The sequence below is a fragment of the Lepisosteus oculatus genome, chromosome 18 (assembly GCF_040954835.1).
Source record: "Lepisosteus oculatus isolate fLepOcu1 chromosome 18, fLepOcu1.hap2, whole genome shotgun sequence".
Taxonomy (NCBI): domain Eukaryota; kingdom Metazoa; phylum Chordata; class Actinopteri; order Semionotiformes; family Lepisosteidae; genus Lepisosteus; species Lepisosteus oculatus.
In genome coordinates, this window is record NC_090713.1 from 15,567,969 (window position 1) to 15,591,247 (window position 23,279).

At 38.0% G+C, this 23,279-nt stretch overlaps 1 pseudogene; it reads right to left on the reverse strand.

Moving 5' to 3' along the window:
- Positions 1-473: 473 nt before the first annotated feature.
- Positions 474-1,945, reverse strand: LOC138223999 (NLR family CARD domain-containing protein 3-like; annotated as a pseudogene).
- Positions 1,946-23,279: the final 21,334 nt, after the last annotated feature.

The following is a 23,279-nucleotide window of genomic DNA, read 5'->3' on the forward strand; positions in this document are numbered from 1 at the left end:
CACTGGGAAGGTGAGAGACTTTGTTCTGAACTTTTTGTTTTACCCAGAGTCACATTGAACTCGTCTATTAAAGACTGATCCTTCAGTTCACTCAGACAATGGGGAAGGTTGAAGCATCTTTCAGGAGAGGAAGTTTCTGTAATGAGCTGCTTGATGTATCCTGCCGTTTCCTGGATGTCACTAGAGTGATCTTTTGTGCCTGAAAGGAATCCCTTCAGAAGCTCCTGGTTATTTTTCATTCCCATTCCCAAAAGGAATTGGACAAACAGATCAAGGTGACCAGTTCTGCTCTGGATGGCTCTTTCTAGAGCACCATTATTCAGACTGAATAAAGGAATAATAGATGGATAAAGGAATTGTTTCAACCAGGAAAAAAACCTAATTGTTTTCTGTAGTGGGTTAATATTATAGCTTTGATAGGAACCAAAAACATGCAGAGCTGCAAAATACTCCTGGACAGTCAGGTGTAAAAATCAGTACACCTTTTCCCGAAACAAGGCTGAATTTTGTTTGAATACTTCCTTGCACACCTCTGAGTAAAGTGAAGAGTTGAGATCAATGTCATATTCTCTCAGATCTTTTTCATAGAATACAATGATGTTTTTCCTCAGACTTTCAAAAGCCAGTTTTCCCAGCTTCAGAATTGCTTCTTGATTTGATTTGAGGACATTTTCTTTTCCTTTCTTCTGTTCCTTTGCTGTCAGTAAGACAATGAGATAGACTGTATAGAAATCTGTCAAAGTCTTTGGATTGTCAAAACTCTTCTCTTTCAATGTGTGCTCCAGAACAGTAACTACAATCCAGCAAAAAACAGGAACATAGCACAAAATGTAAAGACTCTTCAGTGTCTTTATATGTGAAATAATTTTGTCTGCTAGAGCCCTGTTCTTACAGTTCTTTCTGATGTACTCTTCCTTCTGCTGATCTTCAAACCCCTGGACTTCTGTCACCCTGTTGATGATTTCTGGAGGGATCAACCGGTCTGGAAGTGATCCAGATGGAGGAGTCAATGGGAAAGTTTCCCTTGATGAGGTTTGTTAACAACGTGTCCGCTGAAGTTGGCTTTTTCACATCAGACCAGATCTGGTCTGTTTGAAAGTTCAAAGGATGTCTGCTTTCATCCAGACCATCAAAGATAAACAGGACTTTACAGTAATCTAAAACATTAGAGGATTTTATCTCTGGGCAGAAACACTGAACCAGTTCCTGTAAACTCATCTCTGATGTGATCAAGTTTAATTCACAGAATGGAAGAAAAAATATAAAGCCAAAGTCCTGGTTGTCTTTTCCAGTAGCCCAGTCGAGAATTAATTTTTGCACTGAGAATGTTTTCCCGATGCCAGCGACTCCCTTCATCAGTACAGTCCTGATGGGTCTGGTCTGTCCTGGCAGTGGCTTGAAAATATCACTGCACTTGATGGAATGGGTCTCTAAATTTTTTACTTTAGGAGACCGTCTCTATCTGTCTGACCTCATGTCCATGATTCACCTCAACACAGCTGCCCTCAGTTATCCATACGTGTGTAAAGACATCATTGAGTAGGGTCTGCTCTCCTGGCTTAGCAATTCCCTCAGACACAACTTCAAACTTCCTCTTCAGAGCTTCCTGGTGCTTGTCTTTCAGTGTCTCCAGCAACCCTAAAACAGACAGAACACATGATAGACAGAAAAGACAGAACACTGTCTGAGGCTGCAGGAGAAATCCTGTCAGTGTGACGTGATGACAGATTTCATACAGGGACATCAGCTATTGACGTTTACGTTTGCAAGTGCGATACCCAATCAGAACAGACAGACACGGTCCGTAAAATACAGTCCATCAGAGTCAGAGCTGGAGCTCCAGGTAGCAATCCTTCATTTTTAGTGGCCCTCTGATAGTCATGTTCTGCTCTCTCACAGACTCACCCTGGCAGGAGCAGAGCTTCCTCACAGGGAATATTTTCATTCCCTAGAATGGAGACTGGTTCTGCTCTATCCTGGATCTCAGAAAGCTTCAGTTGAAATTAGTTCAAGATGTTGACAGACCATTGTGGCAAAAGGCAAATCTGTCATAATTCTTGCATATATTTAAAATATTTATCCACTGTAGTGACATGATTGTTGAATTTACTAGAACAATTGGAAAAGAGAACAGTATAAGCACTATTTGCACATGGTTTAAAAGTACACAATAATGTAGTAATACAACAGCAAAATGTGCACAGCAAACCAAAAAGAGTATTTATACTGTGCCTATAGAACTCTTTCAAAATTGTCACCTTTTGTTGCCTTAAAGAATGGATCTAACATCATACCCCTCAACATCCAAGTGAAAATATTTTACAACTTTTTTAGCAAATAGTAGATCTAGAAACTGAAATACCTTGGTTAGATAAGAGTCCACCCACTTGTAGCAACGATTCTAAATTAGCTCACCTTCAGAATCATGTGTTTGATTGATAAAAATAAAGTAACAGCACAGTAACACATAGGAGAAATATACAGTAAATCAACTGCAATGAAAATTAAGAAACAACGGCTACCGGAGTGAACACAGTAATAGGAGGAAGGAGTACATTGTTGAATGTCTGTTAAATCAGTGACATTATTTTTCCTAACCCAAAACATATAATTATATATAGATTGCACAACGTTTCGGCCGTGGAGCCTTCTTCAAGTGTGAGGGTCTGGACTTCACTCACACCTGAAGAAGTCTCCACGGCCAAAACCTTGTTTTCTTTTTTCTCTTTTCAGCATGGAGTAAACCTATTACTCATTCCTTTGCAGCCTATGCATGCTGACGCAGCTACCCACCTGAACTGTACAGTATATTGTAAGGAATCCCTAATGAAGAGATAAGTAGATCCTGTGCAGACACAGGAGTAGGTAGGTGTCGAGGCAGGCGAACAATCCAGAACATCAAGCAAGATCATGGTCAAAAAGGAGAAAGGTGGTTCGAAATCCAGGAAGTAATAATAGAGGCAAACAATAATAATAATAGAGGCCTTTCCTACAGGGAACAGCTGAGACTGTAACAGGAGAGCATATTACCCAAAACTTCATATCAGAGGGCTCAGCTGATATGCATGACTCGTAGGTAACCTGCCTGGGCTGTTGTAAGGTGGTTTACAGGACTGAAAGGCTTGAACTGTGCAGGCCGAAGATTTAACCTTGAACTCGCAAAAGCTCAGCATGCTAACAATAATAAGAAATGTACTAACAGGAAGTACAGTCCATGAAAACACAGGAAAGAACAAACAAAAGGGAGTGGAACTCAGAGGTAGAGAACAGGATGCCCTCAACTGGGTTTCTTGAGCTATTATAACAGTAAATAGGAAACATCTGTGAACAGCCTTTTGTAAAGACAGGTATAAGCAGCTGTGTCTGCTTTTGGATTTTCTGAATTTTTGGTGAGACATGGAACTCTGTCGCTGAGATTCTCCCTCTCTGGAGAGTGAATGAAGCTGAATCTGTTGAACTCCTTCTATTAAGTCACTGATTTCTAATTTGGATTTGACACATTAAAAATATATCTTTTTTATTCATGGATAGATATTTCTTCCCTTAATACATATAATCCCCTTCTTTGTCAAGGTAAGGACATTAATTATACACATATTTTTTCATATTCAAGTGGCTGACAGATTCATCCATCCATCAGTTTTCTAACCTCTATATCTAATTCAGGGTCATAGGGTTGTCAGAGCCTATCCTTCCAAGCAGGGGGCACAAGGAGGGGTACACTCCAGACAGGACACCAGTCCATCGCAGGACACACATGTGTACACACTCACATAAATGTCATACCACTCCAAAGACATGACAGTATATCCAAACGATACACTGTATTTGACCAAGGTTGTGAAAGGCTGCACTAACTGTAAATGGCTTTTAATTCCAGGATCAAGTGCAATTAAAAGCAGTGCACAAAGTTAGTAAAGGAAGGAGACAAAGCAAGGAGTTAATTGGGCGATACTTTCAAACAATAAACCCCAGGTGGTTGTAGGAAACAATGAAATCTGTCACAAATATGATTGTGAGGAAATGCATGCATACAATAGATGAACTGGCTAAAGCTCATGAATGATTTTTATCTGAGTTTTGAGACACAGGATGTTTCTGGTGCATGCAGCAATGTACAGTATTAGTACAGTATTGGTATCAGCTATTACAGTGCTGTTGAAAGACTAGAAATCAATCATAATCGCATACTTCAAATCAGGACACTGTAATAATGTGTAATATGCATGATAATATAATATATAGTATCTCATTTGGTTTTGAATCTGTCAGATCCATGTAAGTAGAAAACAGTAAATGTGACGCATTTTCAAGCTAGACATATAGACTACTGGAGGTATTTTAGTAGAAACTAACAGATTGGGTTGCCTGGCTACAAATTCGGCACTGCCTTGCCAAACAGAAGTGTGATAGTGAATGTACAATACAAAAGATTTTTCAGCAATTGTACTGTATGTAATCGACTTAAAATGCATTGGTAACCTTGCTGTCTCTTCTGTTTTTCATTAAATGTAGTGTGAACTCAACCTGTACCCAGTAACCCTTCGGATTGCAGATGCTCTCTCAGTGACAGCGGCAGGAGCAGAGAATAACGTTTTTTAAAACTCAAGTTTTAAGGCTAAAACTAAAATTTAAAACTTGAGGGTGAAAATATAGGCAAATTATTTACAGAAAGTTTGTTTTAATAAAATGTTCCTATTTGCTTTGCCTAGCTGATCTCAACCACCTTGTTGTGGAGTGCATGTGTTTTATTGTTACTTAATTTCATAATTATTTCTACAATTCCCTTCTACAAAGATTTCAGTTCAGTGCTTTATAAGTTATGATTTCTTATCATTTTAAGTAAAAGAGGTCTTGTTCATCATTATGCATTGTTATTAATGTTCCTGTTTACTTTCAATGTTAAAATGAGTTATCTTTGTGAAAGGCATGCTTCACTTTCATTTTTATGTTATTATGTGTTCTTTAAAACTTTTAATAGTTTTAGAACTAATTTATTTAATTGCTCTAAATAGTAAAATAAGGTAGTGTAGTGTTGAGAGCTAATAACAGTAGTGTAGCGGCAGGTCATATTCTGGAGGGGTCCCATTCCAAGATCTTGCCTAGTACCCCAAAAAATCGATGGCGGGCCCCAACTTCAATGACCATGAGTTTAACAGGCTTCCTACCTGATCAGTATAGTAACCAGCCCTGAATGACCAGCCCTGGTGAGTAGAGACATGGCAGGGTGCTGCAGTAGCACGAGCCCACTCCACAGCACTCCAGTGAGGGTGAGCATGACAGAGTCTGTATGCAACCTTGTTCAGAACAAATCTCTTGATATGGCAGAAAACTTGAACTGTAAAATTCTTTGCTTGTTGCTAAACCCAAGCTAGTTCCAGATTACACTTTGGCTTTGTTAGTTGCCTTGAGATTAAACTGTGCCAACTTTTCCCTCTTAAAATAGAAACCTTTTAAAGGACCAACCCTCTATAGTCATGGAATGTCTTCCATTATGTTTAAAAGATGTTTGTTTTCCGGTATAAAAAGAGCACTGTAACTGCTGAGAAGCTCTGTTGACTGCATATTGTCAGAGAGGCACACCCAGTGATAAATAAATATCTTGTTTAAATTTTTCCTTCAAACGTATGTTCGAATCGCACTCTTATACTTAATATCTTTTTAATAACAATAGCAATAATTTCAGCTATTTGTAAACTCATATTTGTCAAATTGAATCGCATGCAATTTACGTGGTTGTAGCTGTTTGGTTGTCTGGCTGCTGTAATAAAATAATTAAGAGCTAATTACTTTTTCAATAGACAGACAGTACTAGACCCTCCATGAACTGAGACTGTTGTGTGGGCAATGGTCACAATTAATAAAATTTTTCTAAGGCACATTATTCTAGTACTTGAGCTGGTTTGTTTGGTTTAGCACTTCTGTTTCCACTCAGGTGCTTGACAATCCTCTTGGCAAAGTTGGGTGACTTCCCAATTAACAATACAGCTATTATTTCTGGATGCTGTCTTGTTAGTAATACGTTTCAAATGCACCCCCTTGAAAAGAGCGCATTTAGAAATGTTAGTTTCCAGCCATTACTTAAAATATTTTTTATGTGCGGTCAACTTTCTTCATTCATTTGGGAATTGATGTGCCAGGACGGCACCGGCAGAAAGTATATTTCTTTCCAGCAAAAGCAAAATGCCTGGAAGGTAGAGCTCACTCTAAAGTCGCCACTTCTAACTGATTCCAGAGCTGGAGAGCAGTCCACAGCACTCCAGCACAGAAACATTCAGGAACAAATACTTGTCTGGGATTGTCAGTATCACAGAATGATGTTTCAGTAAACATACCATAAAATGATTTGGACAGGATACAAACTTCCTTTGGGCTACCAGTCTACAACCCCTTCAGATCTCTAAAAAATAGGCCTCATTGGCCTTCCGGTCATGTCACGATGATAGTTCCCCCTCCTTAAGGGTGCTCCAGCCCTTTCACTAAAGACTTTATTCTGTGCACCTGTTTCCCATTCCCAGCCCACCTTAAAAGCCAGGCGCTGACGCTCATCCGGGCTCTGCATCTGATTTCCGTATCATGCGAGTCCGGGACCTGGAAGCGCCTGGTCCCGTTAAGGTTTTAACCTCTGTTCCCGTTCCTGTTCCCCGTCCGCCGGTTCCGACCCGGCCTTCGTGGTTTTTAATCTTTCTTCTGATGGATCTTCTGGTTTTGGACTTACCCTTGTGTTTTGGATATTCCCTAAGGACTACTCTCTCGGATTGTTCGCCTCGGCCACACCTCCCCCGTGCACCAGCGCACCTTGGACACGCCCCCCTGTCTTCAGCCCCGTTTTCCTGCATGACGTTTCCCTAGTGTTCCCCCACTCCGTCGGACTGTGTCGTCCGCATAGGGTCCGGAAAGAACTGTTCGTTACAGGTCAGGGATCTAGAATATGATGTGGCTCCTATTGATTTTTAACAGCAGTAATATTCATTGCAGCAGGTCTGCAGTAATAAGGATAACAACAGCTAATGTTTTATTTTCCTTCAGGTCAGTGTCCTGGAAGCCAGTGACCGAATTGGGGGCCGAATTCACACATACAGGAAGGAGAGCAGGGGATAACACCTGCAAAACAAGTTGTGACTCGCCCAGGCTGTGTTAAGTAGGGATGGGGAAGTACTGACCTCTTCTGGGGAAATTGCTGTGCAGTGGAAGGAACAGTTGAAGGAACTCCTCAACCCGGGTGACATGCCCTCCTATCAGGAGGCAGGGACAGACATACGTGGTGCTGGGGAGCCTTTCACTGTCGCAAAAAATCACTATGGTGGTCCGAGTACTCCACAGTGGCAAAGCTGCGGGGTGGATGAGATCCGACCAGAGATGTTGAAAGCACTGGACACTGCTGGGATACCGTGGCTAACACGCCTCTTCAATATTGCATGGAAGGCAGTTAAAGTACCCTTGGACTGGCAAACTGGGGTTGTGGTCCCTGATTTTAAGAAAGGGGACCAAAAATTGTGTTCCAACTATAGGGGGATCACCTCAGCCTCCCTGGGAAAGCCTATGCCGGGGTACTGGAAAGGAGACTCTACCTGGTAGTTGAGCCTCAGATCCAAGAGGAACAATGTGGATTCCATCCTGGCCATGGAATAGTGGACCAACTCTTCTCCCTGGTGCAGCTGCTTGATGCTAATCCAGTCCACATATGTTTTGTGGATTTGGTGAAGGCATATGACAGTGTCCTTCGGCATGAGCTGTGGGAGGTGCTGCAGGAATATGGGGTATTGGGACTGCTTTTGCATGCCATTTGGTCCCTATATGAACACAGTGAGAGCTGTGTCCAAATTCTGGGCATTAAGTCAAATCTGTTCACTGTGGGTGTCAGACTCCATCAGGACTGTGTCTTGTCACTGCTCTTGTTTATGGTGTTCATGGACAGCAGTAATGAGGTTTCTCCAAAGGGCTGCTGGGCTGGCTTTCTGTAACAAATACTTTTGGTTTGGGCATCTCATAAGGATGCCCCCTGGTTGGCTTTCTCTATAACTGTTCCAGGCACATCCCACTGGGTGGAGACCCTGTGGCAGACCTAGGACACGCTGGAGGGATTATATTTCTCGGCTGGCTTGGGAGAACCTGGGAATCCCACAGGAAAAGCTGAAAACTATTGCTGGAGACAGGAAAGTCTGGGCTGATTTGTCTGCTTGCTGCAACCGCGACCCTCACGAGGAAGAGTGGAATGCAAATAGTTGGATGGATGGAGAAAAAAGACCATTTCTAATTGTCTACTGCACCTTTGTTACTATTGCAAAATCTGAGAGTTTTGTCATGCAATACATGTTTCTTATCTCTTAATCTGTGGGTAATATGCTCAATCAGATATATTTCACTCAGAAATTCCTTCTTTTTGGTGAACACTAGTACCATCAAGTTTAAACCAGTTGCTGGTGATTTGTTTCTGACAATTCACAACAAATATAGTACATGAATTGAAGATATTCACCTTCCAATTAGATTATTATGAGAGCAGTTTATCAACAGTTTTGGTAATTGTGGTACAATGTTCACTGGAACACTGCATCTGGACCACTATCTCAATAGGTCTTTACTGATGTCCGATTTCTCAGAGTTTACAATGATAATTGTATTGAATTGTATTATCTGCCTGTATGAACTGGATTCCAGAGCCTAAATCCTAGACTCTTCCACACGAATCTACTCAACACTAAGGTGAGGTAGTCTTGATCCTCTGGAGATTCAGAGTACATGAGAAGGACTTTCTTTGACCAAGTGGCTGAGAGGGGGACAACTTCCCCTTAATGGTATAGAAAAAGTGTATAATATCCTTTACCTGGTTGGTCAGGTAACCTGCCTGAGCACTCTTCGAGCTTTGAGTAGTGTCAGCTTGGAGAGGGACATTTACTATTTACCCAGAACTTCGAGGATGGGGCTCGATTACTTTTATCGTGTCTCGTATTTCTGGCCTGACTGCAGTAAATTTCTTCTTCTTTCTTTCGCCTTGTGTAAAAGGTTTCAGAGTCTTAACCTGAACCCACTACTGTTGCAGTTAGCATTCCACTAAAGACATCAGGGTAGCAGTCAAATCCTGTCCAATAAGTAGTGGACTATTTTACTATTTATAATGTTTGACCACCATTTTTACAAATTCTGCCTTTGACCACATCCTCTGTGTGGCCTAATCAGTGAATTATCCAGATACTGTAGCATTAGACAAATTTCTGATCCGATATTTCCTACTGCAAACACACCTTGATATTATTACAGCTATATGTGACTACTAAGTGTGTCTACAAGTTTAGATAAAGTGTGTGACACCTGGCAATGCACACATTTCCAGATTGAAAGCAGAGAGATGTCTGTTGACATGTAGGGGAGCCCAGTCCTGTGATCAAGACCAATCATAAAGTTAACCTTGGTTGACCTAGATTATTAAATTGTGGGTAAATGATTGTCAATCAGCAGTCCAGAAACCACACCATATAAGATAACATCAAGATCACTGAGGAGAAGAGATAAAAGAGAAGGAAGGACAGACCACAAGAGAGGAGTCAGGAGGAATTCAAACTTGAGCCAAGTGAGAGCATCTACTTCATGATCATCCAGACAAAACCCGACTGGAGTTAAGTATTTGAACCTTGCTAGGACCTTGCTAGAAGAGAGCTGGCTGTTGTTTTAGAGGACTTTGATAATATCCAATAATCAATAATAATAGTCAATACCTTGGTTAAAGACAGTCTTTCCTGCTTAGGGGTGCATTTTTAGAATAAGGAGATAGGCTCCCATTAATTTTGTGGCATCCATTTTTGCAGAGAGAGAATTAATGGCAGGTTGTATTGCATTCTTTTTATTTAGAAGGCAGCTTAGCTCTTATTTTGGCCTCTGTAGGCATTATTTAAGAATTTATTATTTGATAGCAGTCTAGGATTTTCTGGGTGATTAGGATGTTGGGTCTCTGGAATGTCTCTTTTGTAAATTTCTCAATATAGTACTGAATTTGAATTTGTTTGGTGTATGTTTTTGCTTTGTGTAGCATAGTTTTTGTGTTGTCATTGTTATAAACATTTGTTTAACAAAGGGTGCCTGAATTGTTACTCTTTATACCAAAGAGGTGCCAGATAAAAAATAATCCATGTGCCTCTAACTATACCAACAGGCTGGGTATGTTCTGGGAGAAATCACATACAAGTTTGAGGCTTATTTGCTAAGTTATATAACTTATTTACTTAATTACTAAACCTCTCTGTAAATTCCTGATATTCAACATTATTAATTGCTTATTTATAACAATATAAATGCACTTTGCTTCACCTTTTTGTGTCAATAGACCCAGAAACTACTTAAAACCTCTTTTAACTACCTTCATTGGTGGAACTAATAACCTGATCTAAAATTTTTCTGGGATTTACCCACTGTATCATATGGATGGGTGAAGGGGGGTAGGTGGAACCAAGTTTTCTGATACAAAATGGAGGGAACTTCTCATTCTCAGGGGATAACCCCAGAGTTCCTTCACATGTCCAGGCTGCTGAGGAGAAGGATATACTGTAGTTTGTGGCTGATCTGAAGCAAGGTTTGCTCTATTCTGTCTAGATAAACAACACTGGAGTTTTATTTGCAGCTCCTGGAATTAGACTTTCCCAATTATTCTCCATTACCTAGGTTTCTATGCATTGTAGCATGGCTTCACACAATCCAGGTCTTTCCTTTTTCTCTGAGCTACTTGCAAATTTTCATGCTTTTAGTTCTAGGTTCCTGATCAGAAATCATTGTCATTATACATGAGTGCACAACATAATCATGTCTCTGTCTGCCTGGTGAAATTATGCAATACATAACCCCTGAAGGCTAACATTCTTACAATTGTCTAATAAGTCTAATTTGCTGAATAGCAGAAAACTCTGATAGAGGGTCAGTTAACTTAAATAATCTCATATCATCACCACACACAGTCCTTTGAAATATCTACAGTGATCCATTAGATTGAAAGCTCTTGCATTAAATAATTACAGTGTGTATGGTACTTCAGAGTACAGTACTGTAAAATTCATGTATTGGCAGCCTGCTTCTTTAAAACCACTTAATATAGAATCATGTAACGACAGGGATTTTATGGTAGATCAAAATAATAACCAATATATAACGCCTCTTCTGAATGATATCAACAATATTAATATATGAATATCATTCATACGGCACATACAGTGCCTTGCGAAAGTATTCGGCCCCCTTGAACTTTTCAACCTTTTGCCACATTTCAGGCTTCAAACATAAAGATATAAATTTTTTATTTTATGTGAAGAATCACCAACAAGTGGGACACAATTGTGAAGTGGAACGAAATCTATTGGATTTTTGAAACTTTTTTAACTAATAAAAAAATGAAAAATGGGGCGTACAAAATTATTCGGCCCCCTTGCGTTAATACTTTGTAGAGCCACCTTTTGCTGCGATTACAGCTGCAAGTCGCTTGGGGTATGTCTCTATCAGTTTTGCACATCGAGAGACTGAAATTCTTGCCCATTCTTCCTTGCAAAACAGCTCGAGCTCAGTGAGGTTGGATGGAGAGCGTTTGTGAACAGCAGTTTTCAGCTCTTTCCACAGATTCTCGATTGGATTCAGGTCTGGACTTTGACTTGGCCATTCAAACACCTGGATACGTTTATTTGTGAACCATTCCTTTGTAGATTTTGCTGTATGTTTGGGATCATTGTCTTGTTGGAAGATAAATCTCTGTCCCAGTCTCAGGTCTTTTGCAGACTCCAACAGGTTTTCATCCAGAATGGTCCTGTATTTGGCTGCATCCATCTTCCCCTCAATTTTAACCATCTTCCCTGTCCCTGCTGAAGAAAAGCAGGCCCAAACCATGATGCTGCCACCACCATGTTTGACAGTGGGGATGGTGTGTTGAGGGTGATGAGCTGTGTTGCTTTTACGCCAAACATATCGTTTTGCATTGTGGCCAAAAAGTTCGATTTTGGTTTCATCTGACCAGAGCACCTTCTTCCACATGTTTGGGGTGTCTCCCAGGTGGCTTGTGGCAAACTTTAGACGAGACTTTTTATGGATATCTTTGAGAAATGGCTTTCTTCTTGCCACTCTTCCATAAAGGCCAGATTTGTGCAGTGTAAGACTGATTGTTGTCCTATGGACAGACTCTCCCACCTCAGCTGTAGTTCTCTGCAGTTCATCCAGAGTGATCATGGGCCTCTTGGCTGCATCTCTGATCAGTCTTCTCCTTGTCTGAGCTGAAAGTTTAGAGGGACGGCCAGGTCTTGGTAGATTTGCAGTGGTCTGATACTCCTTCCATTTCAAGATGATCGCTTGCACAGTGCTCCTTGGGATGTTTGAAGCTTGGGAAATCTTTTTGTATCCAAATCCGGCTTTAAACTTCTCCACAACAGTATTACGGACCTGCCTGGTGTGTTCCTTGGTCTTCATGATGCTCTCTGCGCTTTCAACAGAACCTTGAGACTATCACAGAGCAGGTGCATTTATACAGAGACTTGATTACACACAGGTGGATTCTATTTATCACCATCAGTCATTTAGGACAACATTGGATCATTCAGAGATCCTCGCTGAACTTCTGGAGTGAGTTTGCTGCACTGAAAGTAAAGGGGCCGAATAATTTTGCACGCCCCACTTTTCATTTTTTTATTTGTTAAAAAAGTTTCAAAAATCCAATAGATTTCGTTCCACTTCACAATTGTGTCCCACTTGATGGTGATTCTTCACATAAAATAAAAAAATTATATCTTTATGTTTGAAGCCTGAAATGTGGCAAAAGGTTGAAAAGTTCAAGGGGGCCGAATACTTTCGCAAGGCACTGTACAGATGCAGCCATTCAAAGTGCGTGTTACAGACACGTACCGCAGGTGACGTCGCTCAGTATGACGCAAGATGACGCGCGGCACCGCAGTACGTGATTGGTTGACCGACAGGGGCACTCGTGGTCCGTTGGTCTGTCGTAGAAAGACTTACAGTAAAAACGTCTTTGCTGTGCCCGTTGTAGATATTGAATTTTACCACTGAAGGGAAATCTTAGTAGCTGAGCATAAAAAGAATAGGAGCATACTGTAACGCGTGTGAAAGCCATAAACAATATTAATTTTGGAACATAAACATACAGTATATAGCTGGTCTTGGTACTTTAAAGAAAAAAATACACACCAGTATTCCATTTCTCCCTAAACATTGTAAGCTTCGAAGTCTTTAACGTGATACCGGAGTCAACAAGCATACTTTTAGAATTTGATTAAAAGGGAATATAATATGGAATCGCGTATCTCAAGAATTTAATAACGGTATGATTATATCCGTGTACTGCGGCAGGGCTGTGTAGGGCTGTTTCGGCTGCCTGCTCATGTGAGCTCTCTTGTAGCCTACTGGTCTAGGTGCGTGACTACTAACTAGCAGGTTGTGTGTTCGAATCCAGCTGGTGCTGGACCTTCCAGTTTTATTTATTTATTTTTTAATCGCGTAACATAAACATATTACCGTATGCAAACTGTACTGTATACAGTATGTATATTTAATGTCTTAACTGTGCCCGTTTAATTGAATTTAAAAAAATTATTTAACACGAACATTAAGCTGTTTACATCTTCCGCCTGAGAACAGTCACCCGTTGCTACCCAACGCAGAATGGTGATTGGCTGACACCATCTGACACCCCTCTGATTGGAGAAAAAAGACGTGCTGGTTTGCTATACATACTGTACCAGGAAGAGGATTTCTTTCTATTCCAAACGTGTATTTTAAAAGTTTAAGAAGTAAAAACCTTACAGCGTACACAGATTTCTAAACTGATCAGGATCGTTATCTTTGTCTTATGCATAATAATATTCACCGCTCTGTCCAGCAGATTAATAATAAACTTTATTTTATATAGCGTTTTAAACGAATAAGTAATTAGATTGCTCATAAACCTAATCACTTGCTTTTTCTTTTTATTTAAGCTCAGATTTCAACTATAGATCGTATTATTAATAACCATAATAACAACCAACCAACAAAAACAACCATATAAACATAATACCAACCAAAAACATAGATAACAACCACAATACAAAATCAAATATATCAAACCATTTTACTCTCGCAAAGTCCTCCAATTATCATAATCCCACCCCTTATGCAAAACCAAACCTTCCTCCCATCCCAGTTTATCCTGTTTATCATAAACAAAATCCACCTCAATTTTCAACATAAAGCATTACACAAAATCAATACCTCAACACTCCATACTCAACAACGATAATTCACAAACAGCCAGAACATGTAACTACACATTCCCAAACAGACCTAATTTCCATAGCCCCGCCCCTTATGCAAAACCAACATCCCTCCCCTGTTCTCTCTCTCCCCTGGCGGTTGTAAATGAATATCGTTTATGACCATCAGAAGCTTTATGCTCCTTTTCTTTTTTCCAGTGGATTGAACAGGGAGAGGCATTTCATGATGTACTTTTCACTGATGAAACAACAGTGGCTCTGGAACAGTTTTCAACCATGTCGTTTTATAAAAAGGGGAGATATGTACACGTTACTGAAGCTAAAAGTTTAGCCTTTGTCACTAATGTAACCACTAAATAAAGACATATAGAAATCCCTATGTTACAGACTGTATATGGCTGGTATTGGTAGTTTAAAGAAAAAATACACACCAGTATTCCACTTTCTCCCTAAACATTTTAAGCATCAGAGTCTTACATGTGGTTATTTATTGCATAATTTAATTTTGAAAGCAACTGAGACATCAGGTACTACTGTTGTATTTATGAAAAAGAAACAAAACAAAAAACATACTAACAACTGTGCCATCCTACTCCTTAGTTAATACATTTTATTATTCATAAACAGTTAACATTGTTAGCAAAATATTTTGAATTATATTTAACCCTATTTTTTCTTTAGTTTTGTATTTAACTTATTATATGATAGTCAGACTTAATGTATATTTGAACAATGAAAATATATTTTTACAAGATTTTACATTAAGCACTTAAAATTAATATGGTTAATAATAGTAAACTGTAACATGCTGTAACAAGATTGGTTAAACTGCGAAGAAAATGCTTTCAGAGAAAATGTTTCAGGTGTGAAGAACATAGATCTCTAATGCAATTTCAACCAAACCTGTTCCCACACACCCTGCCCCCACTACCATTAGAATATACACAAACATTTTAGCGTTTCATTCTGAGCAGAAGACCCTCACACCTGAAGAGTGCTGGCTGTGACGAATTAAACCGGTCTTACAGGTTTCAATCACAGACCATGTGACATGGGACTCAGTAAACTAACAGCGCCACTGGATTTGATAATACCTAACCAAAATCCGCAATATGGAAACAGAACCTGTGTGATTGTTGATAGATGATGTACTCGTAACATTTTTTCAAGACGAACTACAACATTTAAAAAATGACTTGTATGTACTTGATATCTCTAATCAATCCACGGGTCCCAGCACAAAACGAAAGTAAAATGCATACCATTTCGTGCTTCTTATTAGTTGCTCAAAAGTAATTTGACCGTATGAAATGCATAATATAAACCTAGAAACATATACGTCAACAGTACTTAAGCACTGTAGTATCGGTGTTAAGACATACCTCTCAAATACTGTAAATCAAGTTAAAAATATCTCAAGACCGATTCTGGTCGTAATGAAATCATGTTTCGTGTATGTTTTCTTTTTCATCTTGAAATAACTCATTTCTAAATACCCTTTTCACTGTTAACATCTTGCAGCAACTTTGCGAACAAAAAATACACTCTGACAGTTCATCCTGCTACCAACATTAAATAAAACAAATCTTAAGATTTCTATATTTATGTCTTTATTTAGTGGTTTCATTAGTGACAAAGGCTAAACTTTCTTGGAAAAATGTATTTTATGTGTTGCAGAAAAAACTGACTTGCTTTAACAAAATATGTTTACAAATCCTTTCACCTGGCATTTTCGTAGTTAGAAATTATGGAACGCTCTGTTAAAAGCAAGGGAGTTTTTATGTCCGTTGCAGTTCTTTTGCAACATGAATATAATTATATCATTATTAATTTCTTGAGATACGCGATTCCATATTATATTCCCTTTTAATCAAATTCTAAAAGTATGCTTGTTGACTCCGGTATCACGTTAGTTAAAGACTTCGAAGCTTACAATGTTTAGGGAGAAATGGAATACCGGTGTGTATTTTTCCTTGTGATATTTTAAGCTCTAGTTGAATGATAGGTGTCGCATTTTAAATCATTTTCGTAGTTAGAAATTATGAAACGCCCTGTTAAAAGCAAGGAAGTTTTTATGCCCGTTGAAGTAAAACAAAATGCCTGACAAAGTATGGCTTGGACAGATTCCAAGTGCTTGTACAAATGTGCTAAAGAAATTATACTTTGAGTATACAGCTTGTCCAAAGTCATCCATTATTAATACTATTAGTAATATCTTCAGTAAAGGCTTTGATGCATAAATATTTCTGATAAAGGTAGGTTGTGTACTTTTGTCCAACTGAGCAATCTTGCTTTCATAAAATATACCAACATTTTAATGACTGATGATTCACATGCTGTAATACACAGTTCAAAATTAAAGGCTCAAATGCTGTACATGGCGGTTTTACAAGGTGACGCCGGATAGTTTACCACGTGACACCACGTTAACTGCGTCATACCGCGTGATACTGTGACACGCCCACCGGGGTATGCCGTGAAATACCTCACGCATTTTGAATGGCTGCATCTGTATAGAAAACAGTTTTTTGTTTCATTTTATACAAGTTCTTGTCTGTGGATTCTTTGTAAACATATACATAAGTATGATTACTTAGAGGCTCAAAACACATTTTGTTTAAATATATACCGTATATGTAGTTGATTTTTAATTCTGTTGGTAATTTATTTCTTGAAATTTCAATTGTAGATTTCTTCCAGATTTGAACACTACTAGGTCTTTGCAGCTTTAACCAGTTTCTAGTGATTCTCTCCAGGAAGGTGAATTATTGGATTTATGCATATTTGAGATACCTCAGTTGCTTTGGGAGTGCCAGCCTTTCTTTCCATTTGAATCTTACCCTTATCTCTTATATTCCTCCTTTTTTCTAATAAATTGGAAGTAGCTATGGAAGTGAGTAAGTTTTGCAATATTTATCAATTTCTTTATCTCTAATCTTTGAATCTCTTTTGAATCTGAGGTGCTGTCTGTATGGAGTTTGTACAGTATTTTCTCTCTACGTTTGTGTGGTGCTCCAGTTTCCTACCACAGTCTACAGACATTCTGGTAGATTAATAAGCTTCTGGCAAATCTGGCCCTGGTGTGAGTGTTTTACCCTGTGATGGACTGACATCCTGTCCAGGTTTCATTCCTGCCTTGTGCCCAGTGATTCCTGGAATAGGCTTTGGGTTACTGTGACCCTGTATTGAATAATTGTTTATTTACTGTGATGTTGATGGGGTTCAAATGCTATGCTGCCTTCTTTGTATATTAACAGAGAGTATAAACCATTCCTGATTAATATGGTTTGAAGTCAGGGTTCCGTTCTGTATGTCTCAAACCCTCAAAATGACTATTCCCTTCTTTAGTTTTTTCACATTACAAATTATTTTATATGTGTTTCATTTATTAACATTGTAGCAATATCTTATTTTCATAATACCTTGAGTTAAATTAGCTATAAAAGGTAATGTTTTAAGTTAGATGGATACTTCTTCATCATTTTGCTGAGGAGCTGCCGTTCATCCAAGCTGTTAAAGCTTTAAGTTAAACACAGCATTAACATTTTAAACAACTAAGATTACATTGCTTAAATTCCAGTGCTTTGAGTGACTTCACATCTATGCATTGTAGAAATACTAGAAAGATTTATCATATATCACATCCGTTTTTCTACCATAGCTGGGGCACTGTCAGTCATCACAGAAAATATTTCATTTGTGTCATTTCCTCTTTCCTCAAAATGATTAATGATTAATAAGCATCTAAGCTACAGTACATCTTCCCCTGTAGTAGTTCCATACATGGGTTTTGGGCAGCACAGCTCTTCTCAAGTTCCACGTCAGTCACAGTATCTCACAAGAATTGATAATGGCAGTACATTGTTTATATACACACACTCATGATGTACAACACAAAATACTTTTACACCTTATAAATGCCAAGGTTTGTTGTTTGTTAACATTTTCAGCCATTCCACTTACAGAGGCAGCCATTCAAAATGCAGGGTACAACCCCGTACCATACAAAATTATCTACAGTTCACCACGTTATACCGCAGTACATGATTGACTGGCCGAAATGACCGACAGGTGGCACTTGTGGTGCATTTGTTGTTAGTGAAATGATTGCTTCATTTAATCTCTTTACTGTGCATGTTTAAATCTGCTTAAAATTGAATATTAATATGGAATTTTACAACTAAAGGGAAATTTTAGTAGCTGAGCATAAAAAGAAGAGGAACATAACGCATCTGAAGGTCATAATGATATTAATTTAGGAACATAAACATATTATATAAATTGTACATGGCTGTTTAAATACAAAAATACACACCAGTATTCCATTTCTCCCTAAACATTTTAAGCATCAAAGTCTTTCATTCGGTTACATACATTCGGTTATTTTGGAAAAGTTTTTACTTGCTCCTTCTGACTATATTAAGTTTATATACATGATAAAGAGTTATAATGTTTGAACCTTTTCTATGAATGTTTGCGCTCGTTATCGCAGTAAAAAAAGCACATACTTTTTAGAATTTGATTAATAGGGAATATAATATGGAATCGCGTATCTAAAGAAGTTAATAACAATATAATTAAATTCATATAGCTTAAATTATCACAGTAGTACACTTTCTTTGTAAACATCTGCATCAATTTGACTCATTCACCCACGATTACTTGGAATCTTTTTGCCTGCCCTGTTCAGTTATAGTTTAAGGTGCCAAGTGGTGCATTGGTGAAATGGATTAGGTATTTCACTTACATGTTGCAGATCAGGGGTTCACAACCAGCTCTCCCCATGAGTTTTCTTTTAACAAATAAACATTTCTATGAAAAACTAAAATAGTAAATATTATCGACACTATTGAATTTGTTGATATCTCTACGTATCACAACATGTTCAAAGTTAAGTGAGTTAAGTGATTAACCTTTTCTATGAATACTTGCGCTCTTTATCGCAGTAAAAAACCTCATACTTTTTAGAATCCGCTAAATAGGGAATATGATATGGAATTGCTTATCTAAAGAAATTAATAACAATATTAATTTATGGATCTAAACATAAGTATTTATATAGCTGGTAGTATTACTGTAATCCGCTTTCTTTGGAAACACATTTTATTTTTAATTTGACTCATTCACGCATCATGAAGTATTACAGATGCAGCCATTCAAAATGCGCGGGCGATACCGCATTATTTTCCGGTACGCTGTACGCAGTCTACCGCGAGTTACCGGTAAATACCGCTAGCAAAATAATAGTATCCGGAATTTCCGCAAGGTGGAGCTAATAAAGCTCAACTTCTCATGTTTGAGCTGTCACCATCAAAATCTTTAATGAAGATATTACTAATAGTATTAATAATGAATGACCTTGGACAAGCTGTAAGTGTAAACTCAAAGTATTGCCCTGGTCCACATTCCTTTTTTCATTGACCGTCTTTGTAAAAGTAACACCACAGCATTTCGCAATCACGCATTTTTTTCCAATCATGCAAAGTACAGTAATTTTTGAGAATCGATTCACCATGCCTTTCACATGCTCATAAAAGAGATTGATTTAGGAACATAAACATATTGCTGTATGCAAACTGTACTGTATACAGTATGTATATGTATATTTAATGTCTTAACTGTGCCCGTTTAAGTATTGAATATTCATATGGAATTTTACCACTGAAGGGAAATCTTAGTAGCTGAGCGTAAAAAGAATAGGAGCATACTGCAACGCATGTGGAGGCCATAAGCGATATTAATTTTGGAACATAAACATACAGTATATGGCTGGTCTCGGTACTTTAAAGAAAACATACACGAAACATGGTTTCATTATGACCAGAATCGGTCTTGAGATATTTTTAACTTGATTTACAGTATTTGAGAGGTATGTCTTAACACCGATACTACGTAAATACTGCTCACGTATATGTTTCTAGGTTTATATTATGCATTTCATACGGTCAAATTACTTTTGAGCAACTAATAAGAAGCGCGAAACGGTATGCCCAGGGCGTTTTAGTTTCGTTTTGTGCTGGGACTCTGCTTTAACAATGTCGCCGTGGATTGATTAGAGATATCAAGCACATACAAGTCATTTTTTAAATGTTGTAGTTCGTCTTGTAAAAATGTTACAAGTACATCATCTATCAACAATTACACAGGTTCTGTTTCCATAATGCGGATTTTGGTTACGTAATATTATTTTCTAAATTTCACGTTGTGAATATATGATTTGGGCAAACAGAGCCGGAAAGAAGTACATTATGGGTTGTTGTTTTTTTTTTGCAGTTTTATCTAGAACAAGCAAAGCTTAAACCTTTGTCTGATTCTTGTGAAACTATCCACATGGCAGTTACAGTACCTAGGAGTTGACTTCAGTGATGTCACTGATGGGATGTTTCTAAAAATCCATCCTCTGTAAAACGTCTTCTCTAGTTGTCCTGCATATGTATTCGCTAATGAAGCTGTGTGTTCTGAGCCTGGATCTCTACATTTCTGTATGAACCAGCTTAGAGGGCTAAAGACTGCTTGTTTTTAAATTGAGTGTAAGGTAATTCATGCTTCTAAAGTCATGGTCAGCATTTATTATAGTAGTGTGCTGTAAACTTGTTCTGTGCCTAGTCACATTATTTTATAGCGTTTTTATAGTGTTATCAAATCTGGTGACGCTGTGTGTTAGTTTCCTGACTCCTATGTCACATGGTCTGTGATTGAATCCCATGGAACTATGACTTTATTTTTTAACAAACATTTCTTTGAAAAAATGAAACGTTTCCCTTGGTCAGAGATTAAATAAAACCTCACTCGCACCAAACAAATTTATATTTCTAAATATCACAACATGATCGAATTTAAGTCTTTTTAATAACAATGAATAGTCACCTATGCGTTACAAAATAAACATTTATATTGATTTGAATCGCGTTTTGATTTAAATCGTAAACGCGTGTTTAAATATATGTGTTTAAAGGCGATATACTGTATAAAAGCGCTGATTCTTATGGAGTGTGTTCCGCCGGGGATTCAAAAAATTTATTTTTTTTAATAGCATATCTAAGGAAAATTGCAGTATAACTTTGTTCATGCACAAACAGTGGCATGTTACATTATAATTTGGGTGTCTCCTCTTGCCAGAAAGCTCTAAATTGCATTTTGAGTGCGGTTTTTGACTTTTTCTAAATTGCAACCCATAAATAAAGCTGATAAAGTTTAGACTAACTGTATTCTAAACTGTATTACAACAGCACATTGGACAATGCAACGTAAATTGCAAAAATGCACTTGGAATCTGTCCAAGCCCTCCTACGAAAATTATTTAAACTGCGACGCTTATCATTCATCTCTAAATAAACTTTATTTTATATAGCGTTTTAGGCGAATAGGTAATTAGATTGCTCATAAACCTAATCGCTTTTTCTACATAAACACAGCGTGATTGCTCTCTGAAAATGCTTTTCCTTTATATTTAGGCTCAGATTTCAACTATAGATCGTATTATTATAAACTTTCTTGGAAAAATGTCTCATATGTAAACCATGTTTGCTATTAATTCATTTAGGGCTAAAATACGTTCATTGTCTTCCAATCGAGTCGAGTTGACATTGGAAGCTTGCCACTCCTGGACTGTTACACCAACACATTAGCATGTTAAAGCAATTTCATTGAGGAGCCTAGCTACCAGTTAACACTGTACTTCCTACTTTGAAAATACCTGTGAAACCGGTTTAATTCGTCACAGCCAGCACTCCGGCAGAGAGGAGGTTGTATTCGTAAAGTAGAAGCAGATTTCGAGCTTTCCAGCGAAAGACACCTCCCCCCCCCCTCAAAAACCCAGTAAGTACAGTACTAGTTAAGAAAGGCGAGGCTCCTCAATGAAATCGCTTTAACATGCTAATACGTTGGTGTAACAGTCGGGGCGTGGCAAGCTTCTAATTTCAACCTGACCACGGCGAAAGGAACCCTTCTTTCATTTGAAGACAATGAACATACTTTAGCCCTGAATGAATTAATAGCAAAAATGGTTTACATAAAAGCCCTTTTAGCCTTTGTCACTAATGAAACAAAGGTCACTAGCCTTTGTCACTAATGGAACCACTAAATAAAGACATAAATATAAAAATCTTAAGATTTTTAAAATACATGACTTTGCTAAAATTTATTTGAAAATAAAAACGATTACAAACGCCAGGGGAGAGAGAGAACAGGGGAGGGATGTTTGTTTTGCATAAGGGGCGGGGGTATGGAAATGAGGTCTGTTTGGGAATGTGGAGTTACATGTTCTGGCTGTTTGTGAATTATCGTTGTTGAGTATGGAGTGTTGAGGTATTGATTTTGTGTAATGCTTTATGTTGAAAATTGAGGTGGATTTTGTTTATGATAAAGAGGATAAACTGGGATGGGAGGAGGGTTTGGTTTTGCATAAGGGGCGGGATTATGATAATTGGAGGAATTTGCAAGAGTATCATGGTTTGATATATTTAATTTTGTATTGTGGTCGTTATCTATGTTTTTGGTTGGTATTATGTTTATATGGTTGTTTTTGTTGGTTGGTTGTTATTATGGTTATTAATAATACGATCTATAGTTGAAATCTGAGCCTAAATAAAAAGAAAAAGCAAGTGATTAGGTTTATGAGCAATCTAATTACTTATTCGTTTAAAACGCTATATAAAATAAAGTTTATTATTAATTTGCTGGACAGAGCGGTGAGCATTATTATGCATAAGACAAAGATAACGATCCTGATCAGTTTAGAAATCTGTGTACGCTGTAAGGTTTTTACTTCTTAAACTTTTAAAATACACGTTTGGAATAGAAAGAAATCCTCTTCCTGGTACAGTCGCATGAAGAGAGAGGCGAAACAGCCCTGTCGCAGTACACGAGTATAATCATATCGTTATTAAATTCTTTAGATACGCGATTCCATATTATATTAGCAGAAAAGCTTAAAAATACCACTTTTTCACACGCTATTTCACATGTTAGTTAAATTTAATTTATTTATATATTATATATTTATATCTCTGACCAAGGGAATGAAAGACAGGAATGAAAGGCGGGGTA